Raw genomic sequence first — 11142 nt, forward strand, 5'->3', positions numbered from 1 at the left:
ATGCAGGGCCAGAAATCTTAAATTCCTAAAAGAGCCTTTGGCAACCATGAGTCCTATCAAGGAGTCAATGTCATCTAATATTCCTCCATTCCCACAGGTGAGTTTGGCCAGAGAGTAAGCCTCTGGGAGAAAGTGTGCATGGGCCCCAGTCCTCAGCCATTGTGTTGGAATGAGGGTAGGTGTTCTCTTGCCCTTCCTGCTGGTGGAAGCAGGGGTAGAATTTGAGACAGTTTCAGGGGTTAGGTTCAACAATCTGATCTTTCCATCACAGATACCTACAGTAAGCACAGTGGTATCCAGGGGCCCTCTGTGAACAAAGCCAGTACATCCCAGCTCTGCTCTATTGTCTTCTAGGTTCCAGATAGTGCCCCTTTGTTTCCATTTATTATATTGTGATTTAGTTCTCACATCTTATTTTGTGCTTTCTATTTCTCCTTTCCTGACATCTATTAGATCAAACAAAAATTTTTAAAAACGTACTTATTTTCTCCATAGCACATTTGAAAGTTAGACTTTCTATTTCTGTATTAGTTTAACTATTAGTAGTCAACTTTCATAATTGACTAAATAAAATCCAAGATTAATCTCTATCTCTATACTTCTTTCAATGATGTTTGTTCATTTCTGGAAGTTCTATTTGTTATCTTGTCCAAGTATGCTCATTCATTGTTTATAGGATTTTATCTTTTAAATCCATTGTTTTATTTCTTTAAATATGTTTATAACATTCATTTTATTGTGAATCCTATATATTTTTTTTTCTTTTTGCCACTCTTCCCTGACTTCTTTTTATTTGCTCTTTTGAGATGCATGTGTTATCATTCTTAATATGAAGGTTTGACTGCTGGCAGGGGCAGCCATGAGGGGTTGCCCAACTCTCGCTTTTTGGACACAGAAATGAACAGTGAGGGGCAGGAATAGCAAAAGAACAACACACCTTGGATTCCAGTCTAAGTGTAGATGAGAGACTTATAAACTTGCGTGTGCCACACTCTGGACATCTCAGAGGTCTCTTGGTGAAGAGTTGATATCACTGATAGGCTTTTGTTACCAGTTGCAGACAACTTAAGAGTATGACCTCAATGAAGCATACCCCCATGGTCAGATTCTACATGTCCTGAAATATTTACCAAGATGTATAAATTGAAACCCAGAAATTTTGTTGGGCCTAAACCCATTGACCTCCGCTAACACAATCCAAACAGGCCCAGAAATGGGCAGTGGCCTGATCAGAATCATAAACTTCAGGACCATAATCCAGTTTTTTTAAATACTTTCTATATCCATGTTGTTTTCACTATAACATGTTGTTCTAAATTTAATGCCTTATATCCCCTACTATGCTGTGCCTCCTCCCAAATGTTATATCTCAGTTATTGGCATCAGTTTGGTCAACTAACAAATATTTATTGACAACCTTTGCTTCAGAGGCACTATTCTAGATACTAGGACACAGCAAGTGAACAAGACAAAGCCCCTGTCCTCAAGTACCTAACGTTCTGATGTGTGTGCATGAAAGGGGTGGAAGGAGTGTCAGTAGTGGGAAACAAGTGACATGAACAAACAAGTGCATGGCTAAAAACATTGTGTTGTAATTGTAGTTTAAATGGATGACCTGTATGAGATGTGAATTATATCTTAATATAGTAATTTAATGCCTATGGATCTTTCATTCCTTTCCTTTTCTCTTTTTCTTTGTCAAAGCTGTTGTTTATTTTCCTTCTATTTTAAGTGGGCTATTTGTCTCCTTGTTAATTTGTAGGCATTCCTCCTATTCAGTGTTTCATATACCCAAACTTTGCTTAGCATATTTAAATTTTGTGTGAAAGGTACATGCTAACAGACAACTGCAAATACATCCAGTTTAGCAATGATTATGAAAATAATATCCATCTATCTACCATACCAACAATATACATGCCCCCCCCACTGTGTGAATTATTTATTTATTTATTTGGAGAGAGAGAGAGAGAGAGAGAGAGAGAGAGAATCTTTTTTGTAGATGGACACAACACACTGCCTTTATTTTTATGTGGTGCTGAGGGTCCACCCACCTGTGCTAGGTGAGCACTCTACCACTGAGCCACAATCCCAAGTCCCCCACTGTGTGAATTATAATCAACTTCCTCCACAATAAAGGAGGATTTTGTAGTAAACATTTTAATATTTCCTTCAGTTTTAACATCTTCAAAAACTTTATTTTTTGTTTTCCTTCAATTTTAACATCCTCAAACCCATTTATTAATAATATTGTTGATTTTACTTGAGTTCTAATTTTTTATTCAGGCTTTATTTTTGGAAATAACTTAGATTTTGAATGTACACATATATGAGTTTTAACAAATGCATATGCTTTCATCCATCACCAAAATAAGGAAAAATGTCTGCTCTCAGCTCCCACAAGTTTTAGTCTATTTTGTACTGGAAGCTCTAGTCACTTCAAAAAGGCAAATTAAAACCATAATGAGACATCACTATACTCCTAACACCTAAAATAATCGTGACACCAAATGATGGAAAGATGTGGAGAAACTGCATCATGAACATTTTGCTGGTGGGAATATAAAATGGTACAGTGACTCTCAAAAAGAGTTTGGTAGTTCCTAATAAAACTAAACATGCAATTAATATATGAACTTGAAATGACATTGCTGGATATTTATCACAGAGAAATAAAAACTTAAGCAATTTTGTCTTTAGTGCTTTTAAGGCCTTCTGTTGATTTAAATGTTAATCATATCTACAAAATTTGAAAACTCACATCTAGATGAGTGAGCAAACATCTAGATACCAAAGCCTCACACAAAAGGACACATAAAATTAACCATTCCAGGGTGAGATGCAACAAACACCAATGAGAGGTAGGTATTCTGACAGAAATTACATTGTGTCCTTTTGGGGAGACACTGTCTCCACACATACTACACCCCTCCCATCTCATCCGCCTTTACACATGAGCAAAATCTCCTCGTCTTTGCCCTCCTTCCTGGTAAACCTGTGTGGAGGAAATGACTCTTCAGTGCTCAGCGCCCATCTGTCCTCATGCTCCACGTCTGGTTCTGTGGCCCTGTTGGAAGACCCACAGCCCCAAAGGACCCACCTCCCTCTTCCCACACACCAACCTCCCCTTGCTCCTCTGTCCCCCACCGTCAGAGGACACACAGACACACACACACACACACACGCCAGAGAAGCTGATTTTATTTTCACAATCTCTGTGGCCAGACCTGTGGAGGCTTCAGGGAAGGTTCTGAGGTCTCAGGCCTCGCTGGTGTTACAGGTCCTCACTGCAGCGACCTCAGCAGCTACTTTCCAGGCTCTGGTCGTCCCCCTCAGGCTCGACGGTGGACCTTCTTCCTCAGCGGGAGACGGCGGCTGCCTCGGGTTGCTCCTCTCTTATTGCTGTCAGCTGCGGTGGTCCGAGCTCTGGCAGCTTCTTTGTTCCTACAACGCCCTCGAAGGGGCTTTCTAGACTTTCTTGTCATCTTTCGGCCCTGGAAGGACAACAAGGAGATCACAGAGGGGCACTGGTTTGGGGGCAGACGTGGAGGAGGGTGGCAACAGGGGCTTTGTGCAGGGGGAGGTAGGGAGGGCAGTCCAGGGGCAGAAGAGCAGGACTTGGGTGGCTCAGCTCACCTTGCTTTTCTTGTACTTGGTTCGATGATGTATGCACGTCTTCTTTTGGCCCGCTTTGCTGCCAGAGTTGGATTTTGCACAGTGGGGAATGGATGCCATGGGTCTCCTGCCCATGTTTCTGGACCAGCACCTCCAGGTAGTCTGTCCAGGCCGCTGAGCTCCCTCTATTTATGGTCCCCAGGACAACAGGTGGCCACACCCTTGGGCTTTGTTGGCTCAGCAAGTCCCACCCCAGGCCACACCCCTAAGCCTGCCGAGGAGGGGGAAGGGCTGAGACATCACAAAGCATCCCCATCTGTCAGGTCCATAGGGAAGGGGCCCGTGACCTGAAGGCCAGGAGAGTCAGTCTGGTTGGAGAACGGAAGGATATGCCCAGCCCCCTGGAGAGGTTTCCCAAACTGATGCAGGATGCCTCCTCATGTCCCCACGCTCAATTGTGGTGCATCACAAGGCCCAGAGAGGGCGTTTCCTTCACACCTCTCCACAGACACCCCCTGCAATGGTCCAGTCTCTTTTGTTGGCCACCAGCACCTAGTTCAGGTCTGTTGCACCTGAAAGCACTCTGTGTTTAAGATTATATGGAGACATGGATCTTTCCACTTCCCTCCTAAACATTTCTCTACAACCTTGAAGACCACTTAGTTCTTGCAGGGTACTTTTCCATCCCACTTCTTTTTCCTAATGTCCACTGAGGTTTCCTAGGTTTTTAATTTTCATTCAGAAATCACTACCTTCAGTCTGGGAGACTTTAATGAACCACCAGACTTGCTTCACTGGGTATCCCAATCTTGTTTATAATCTAAGGGGCCTTGATTACCTTAGTAAGTGTAATAAGCCAATGTAGGATTTAACAGTAAAGGAGAGACAAGGCCAATATTCATAACAATGCCAGAAGTTATGCAGGATGTTTGCATGTACGAAGCCACAACCTAAGACTGATGAATTCACAAAGCAGGGCAGGGTTTGCTGGGATTGCTCAGCATTGTACTTGAGGCTTTTTAAAAGGCCTGTAGTTTGGAAAAGGAAAAGAAAAGTCTATAGAGAAAATTCTATTAATTAAGAAAACACTCAGAACTAATTATTGAGTGTAGCAACACCATTGCATACAAGATCATTATATTTGGATACTAGCAATGAGCAACTGGAAATTAAAACAGTATAATTTAAAATAGTAGTAGAAAATATTAATTAAAAGGGATAAACTGACAAAAGATGTAGGAGATGAGTACATTGAGAACTATAAAACATTCCAAGGATAAATTAATGAAGATATAAATAAATGGAAATATAAATCTGTTTATTACTCACAATACTGAATATTGTTGCAATGTCAATTCTTCTCAAATGCATTGATCAATTCAATGTAGTACAATTCAGAATTCCATAAATATTTATATAGAAATCAGGAGGCTGATTCTAACTTTCATAAAAATATGCAAGCAATCCATAAAAATAGAACAAAATATCCTACATCATTTCAACCATTATAAACTAATGATAATCAAAATAGTAATTGGAGAAATACTTCAGTAGAACAAAATAAATTTCTTCCAGGAGTAGATTCACATTTATATGCATATATAGACAACTAATTATTGGTAAAGATGTAAATGAACATTGGAAAGAAAGAATTGTCTGAAACAACTAGATCTGGAAAAATGAACTATCTTTATGCAAAAAGTAAACTTTGATCCATACTGTGTCTATCTTCATTTACATCTGTATCTGTCAGTATAGCTACAGATATCTTCCTCTTTCTCACCACAGAAAGAGAGAAACAGAAAAGGAGACGTAAAATAAATCAGCTCATGTCTAACACATCTGAACTCTGAATAGGCCAGCAGGTCAGAAACTCACATAGGCATAGGCATTCATTTTTTTTTTTTTTAGAGAGAGAGAGAGAGAGAGAGAGAGAGAGAGAGAGAGAGAGAGGGAGAATTTTTTAATATTTATTTTTTTAGTTTTCGGTGGACACAATAACTTTATTTTATTTTTATGTGGTGCTGAGGATCTAACCCAGCACCCTGCGCATGCCAGGCAAGTGCGCTACCGCTTGAGCCACATCCCCAGCCCCCATTCTTTTAATTTTAATATTTTATTTCATTCCCATGTATAAATTGTAAATAATAATGGTGTTTAGTGTAATATTTCAACACTTGCATACAGCATGCACTAATTAAATCTAGCCTCTACCTTTCCCAATCTCTAGTAATCACTAGTTTACATTCAGTTTGACTGTTTTGGCTTCTACATGTGAGGGCCAATGTGGTACTTGCATTTCCGTGTGTGATTTATTTCCCTTAACATGATGCTCTCCAGTACATACCTTTTTCTGAAAATTATAGAATTTCATTTTTCTCTATGGATAAATAATATTCCATATGAAACACACTTAGGCACTTAGGTGGATTCCATTTCTTAGCTGCTGTGAACAGTGCTGCAATAAAAAAAGGCATGCAGTCATCTCTTCAGTATGTTGATTTTATTTCTTTTGGAGATATATATATATATATATATATATATACACATACATACATACATATATCCAGAAGTGGGATAGCAGGATCACAGAGTGGGTTTATTTTCAATTTTTTTAAACCTCCATGCTGTTCTCCATAATGGTTGTACTAATATACATTCCCACCAACAGTGTATGAGAGTTATTTTTTTTTCTCTACATCCTCACCAGCATTGGTTATTTATTTGTTTGATAATAGCCATTAAACTGGGGTGAGATTTTTATCTCATTGTAGTTTTGATTTGCATTTTCATAATGGTTAATGATGACATTGACCAATTTTTTCATATATATTTCTTGGCCACTTGTATTCATTCTTTTGAGAAGTGTCTACTCACACAGCATTTCTATGTTACATAATTGTGGCAAAATTCTCTCCTCTCTAGGAAATGTCAGTTTTTGCTCTTAAGGCCTTCAACTGAATAGGTGAAGCCCACTCACATTATGGACTATAATCTCATCTGATTGCAAATGTTAATCACATCTACAAAATACTTGTTCAACAATATTTACACTAGGGTTTTACCACATGGTCAGAAACTCAACATCAGTACTCATTGGAGAAATGCAAATCAAAATCACAATGAGATACCACTATCTGCCCATTAGAATGGCTAAAATTGAGGAGATTGGCCATACCATGTAACACCTAGTGATAATGTTTACTGACACAACTATTTTTGAAAATAGTTTGGCAATACAAAAATACTAAGCATGCACCTAACAAATAATGTAGTCATACTTCTCCAAATCTTTTTATATAAAAGCTCTCAAAATATAAACTCATCTATGGTGACAGAAGAAGATCAGTGATTTTTGGAGATGAGTGTGCAGGGAAGGCTAGCAGGCAGAAATTACAATGGGCTAGAAGGAAACTTTTAGATGTGAAGAATATATTCACTATTTTGACTATAACTTACAAGTTTTTATTTGAGTGATCTAAATATACAAATGATAGAGACCATGTCATTGTGTTGTCAGCAGAGGAGGCATATAACTAACTCCCAAGTTGCAATGAGCACCTCTAGCACCCAGATGGAGATTTCTAGAACCATTTATAGAAGGAAGCAGACCTCTTGAAGAAATGGCTGATGTTAGAACCAGGGAAGGGCATATAACATAAGCCTGAAGTACCATGTAGCCCTAGAAATTATGGGATGAAGAATATGTTAAAAGACACCAGTGTTTCATTCATCAAACTCCAGAGTCTTGGAAAGCTGGAATGAACACAACATTTGTTTTTTCTTTTTCAACAACAACAAAATAAAAAAATGAATTGCAAGGAGAAAGAAAACTTGAGAGGTAATACACAAATTTTAAAAAGCTTAAGAGGCATAACAAAGAATTACTCTATATGGACCATATTTAGATACTCATTCAAGGACACAACTTTCTTCTTAAAAGTGTATCGAAAAGTGTGTAAAACAATTGTACACTGATGGTTATTTATTTAATTTAAAAACACAAGTATTTTGTTTTACGCTTTTTTTATTAAACTGTTCTTATCTGCAGGTGTGGTGGCACATGCCTGTAATCCCAGCAGTTTGGGAGGCTGTGGTAGGAGGATCTTGAGTTCAAAGCCAGCCTCAGCAACTTAGCGAGGTACTGAGCAACTCAGCAAGACCTTGTCTAAAAGTAAAATAAAATTTTAAAAAAATGGCTGAGGATGTGGCTCAGTTGTTAAGCAGCCCTGAGTTCAATCCCTGGTACCAAAGGAGAAAAAGAATTCTTATGTTTAGGAAGTGCATATTGAATTGTTTAGAGAGGACATACTATGATGTTTTGGAGTTGCTCCACATTATTCCAGTACCTGAGAAGCAGGTAGGTGGGGAATCTAACTGGAGACAAATCTTCCATGCATTTAAGCTCAGGTATACTGGGCTCATTATATTATTCTTTCTACTATATGTTTGACGCTTTCTGTAATGAAAGGTTTGCATTATAAATAATGCCCTTCCAGTAACTCTGACTACTTTTTAGAAATAAAATAAATAAATGATCAAATTGGCCTAAAAGGAAAATGAAATTCTAATTAAACTCTATAAACTGAAACTTTTCAAAGCTCAAGCCACCCTCAGATATTCCAGGACCAGGCAGTTTGGGAGGCCAGTTCCACTTAATGGTTAGAGAAAACTAATTACTGCCTGATTGTTGACTCTTTCATAGCATATCAAAAGTTGCCAGTAGTTCAACTCATTGTCTCAGGCCAGCTTTCCTGGATTCAAAAACCAGACAAGAACCCCCTCCCCATGATAAGAACCCTTGAGGTAAGCTCGCTTATACAGCATCAAATATCCTACATAAATTAGCAGCATATCAGATAAAGTAATGAATTAAATGAATAAATAGGCATCATTCAAGGCAAGAAAATATGATGTAAACATTAGGGAAAAAAACCTTTCCATTTTAGTTCCTTACATACAAAATTGATGAGAGAAAACATTTCATAATGTCAATGGTTGAGAATATGCTTTTGAAAGAAATTCACCATAAGCTCATAGTAAAAACATTTATTCAACTAATATTAAAAGGAAGCTTCCACTTGCTAAAATCACTTACATGCTTAAATGTAAAATGTTAGAAGAATTATCATTAAAGTCAGGAAGAAGGGGTAGATGTATGCTACTGCCTCTGTGTTTCAAAACAGGGCTAAGGCACAAAGCCAGAGCTGTGATCATCAGAACAAATAAAGGTATGAATATTGGGGGAAAATAAGGCAGAGTAACAACATCATTATCTATCTTGAAAATTCAAAGGAACATTCATGTGGAGTATTCAAGTGAATGAGACATCAGACCAGGTGTACAGCTGATTACAATGGCAAAATTAAAATCATTGCCACACAAAAGCACTATGTAGAACAGCTAATAGACAATATGCCATTTACAATGGCAACAAAGTCCAAAAATTACCTAAAAAAAGATCCTAACAAAATGTATAAGGCCTTTATAAAGACAACTATAAATGTGTAGTGACAGAGTCAGGAAAAAAGTGTCTGGTCTCACCAAAATAGAAGAATAAACAGTAAAAGGATGGAATCCAGGGGAAAGGAGGAGGGAAGGCACTAGGGAATGAAACTGACAAATTATGCTAGATGAATATATGAATATATCACAATTAATTCTACTTTGTGCATCATTATAATATACTCATTTAAAAACAAATAGAAGGAAGACTGAAGAAGAAGGGAATGTTGGAGGGGATGGAAGGGAAAGAGGAAGTACTGGGGAATGAAGTGGAGAAAATTATGCTACATGCATGTAGGAATATGTCAGAAAGAACCCTGCTCTTATGTATAATTATAATGCACTAATAAAAACATAACCAAAAAGGAGTCTGAAATAAATAGAGCAACATGCCATAGTCATTGAGGGGAACAGAATAATGTAAAAGTCCTGAATTTCCTTAAATTCCTTACATTTTTGTGCCTTACCTGTAGTTGCCAAAATGAGAGTCAATTATGGGCTACTGCCTTGTTTTTCCAAAATCAACCCTGAAAAACGGTGTGTGTATGTGAGAGTGAGCACTCATAGGGATGGAGATAGATAGATAGAAAGATTTTTTTAAGGTTAGCTTCTTTTTAAAATATTTTTATTAGTTATTAGTGGAACTTTATTTATTTGTTTATATGTGGTGCTGAGAATCAAGCCCAGTGATTCACACATCTCAGGCAAGCATTCTACCACCGAGCCCCAGTGCCGCAGTCTGGCTGGGCACAATCAGGAGCCACTTGTCAAAAGAAACTAACTTTATTTTTAGAACCAAACACGCCAAACAAACAGCCTCTCAGGAAAAACCCCTCAGAGCCTCAACTGCCACCACCGGCTTTTCACAAGCCTGTCTCTCCCCCCCCCCCAAGCTTCTCCTCCACCTCCCACAAACCTCCTGCTCTTGAGGCCGATTGGCTGGGTCACGTGGGCAGAGCCAAAAAGTCCCCCAATGAGCAGCTCCGTGGTCTGAAAGGGCAGGGAAACAGTCCAATGAGCATCACCGCAGAGGAGCCAATCAGCTAGATGTTGCTGGGGCCGAGGAGCCAATCAGCTAGATGTTGCTGGGGCCGCTGTGAGCCAATCATCAGCCGGCAGCTGGATTGCTGGCAGCTGGAAGTTTGCTGGGGCCCCTTCGGCTGTGGCTCTCAACTCCCCAGCCCCAGCCCAGATAGATAGATATTGATAAAACATTTAAGAAATAAACATGTGAAAGCCCTGGAGGAGACTGAAGAATGTGTGTGTCTGGAGATGGGCTTGCAGCAGGGAGGTTGCTGAGGGCCTGTGACCTGCATAGGTGGCATATGACAGGATGAGGGGGAGAACAGTTTCCAAGCTGCTGCTGCAAGTTCCCTGCACAATCTGAGGCAGTACATCACACCACAGGTGCCAGGAACCCAGGGATAGCAGGAGAATGGAGACTGGCCAGGCACAGTGAAACATGCCTGCAATCCCAGCGGTTTGGGAGGCTAAGGCAGGAGAACCATGAGTCCAAAGCCAGCTTCAGCAATTTAGTGAGGCCCGAAGTAACTTAGTGAGGCCCTGTTTCAAAATATAAAAAAATGGCTGGGTATGTTGCTCAGTGTGGTTAAATGCCCCTGGGTTCAATCCCTTGCACGCGCCCTGGAATTCTGTCCCCCATACCCCCATGCCATACAGTCCAGAGGACTTCCCAGGATAGTTTGGACATCCTCCCTCTGTGGTAGGGCCTCCTCAGTCCACCCTCAGCTGTCACTTTACAATAATGGTTTTGAAACTCCTGTCCTTCCCAGCTAAGAAGGTTTCTAGTCATTACTAGCAGACACTCTAGATCCCTAGTCTCTCATTTTTTCCTTCTCTTTCTCTCTCTCTCTCTCTCTCTCTCTCTCTCTCTCTATGTGTGTGTGTGTGTGTGCGCGCGCGCTGTGGGAATTAACTAATTATTACTTTGGCCTGAGATGAGCAGGGAGTGCATAGGGACCAGGTTCTATTAGGGTCAAAGTGACAGCTGAGGGTGGACTG

The 11142-nt window shown here is 39.6% G+C and overlaps 1 long non-coding RNA gene across 1 annotated transcript; it reads right to left on the reverse strand.

Annotated features, from left to right (window-relative positions):
- Positions 1–3183: 3183 nt before the first annotated feature.
- On the reverse strand, positions 3184–4172 carry LOC139703212 (uncharacterized). Its single transcript, XR_011705589.1, has 2 exons — positions 3637–4172; positions 3184–3494 (listed from the first exon to the last, which is right to left on the reverse strand). It is a non-coding gene; the product is annotated as an uncharacterized lncRNA (long non-coding RNA).
- Between the last annotated feature and the right edge of the window lie 6970 nt (positions 4173–11142).

This window comes from Marmota flaviventris, chromosome X, assembly GCF_047511675.1.
Source record: "Marmota flaviventris isolate mMarFla1 chromosome X, mMarFla1.hap1, whole genome shotgun sequence".
NCBI classification, from domain to species: domain Eukaryota; kingdom Metazoa; phylum Chordata; class Mammalia; order Rodentia; family Sciuridae; genus Marmota; species Marmota flaviventris.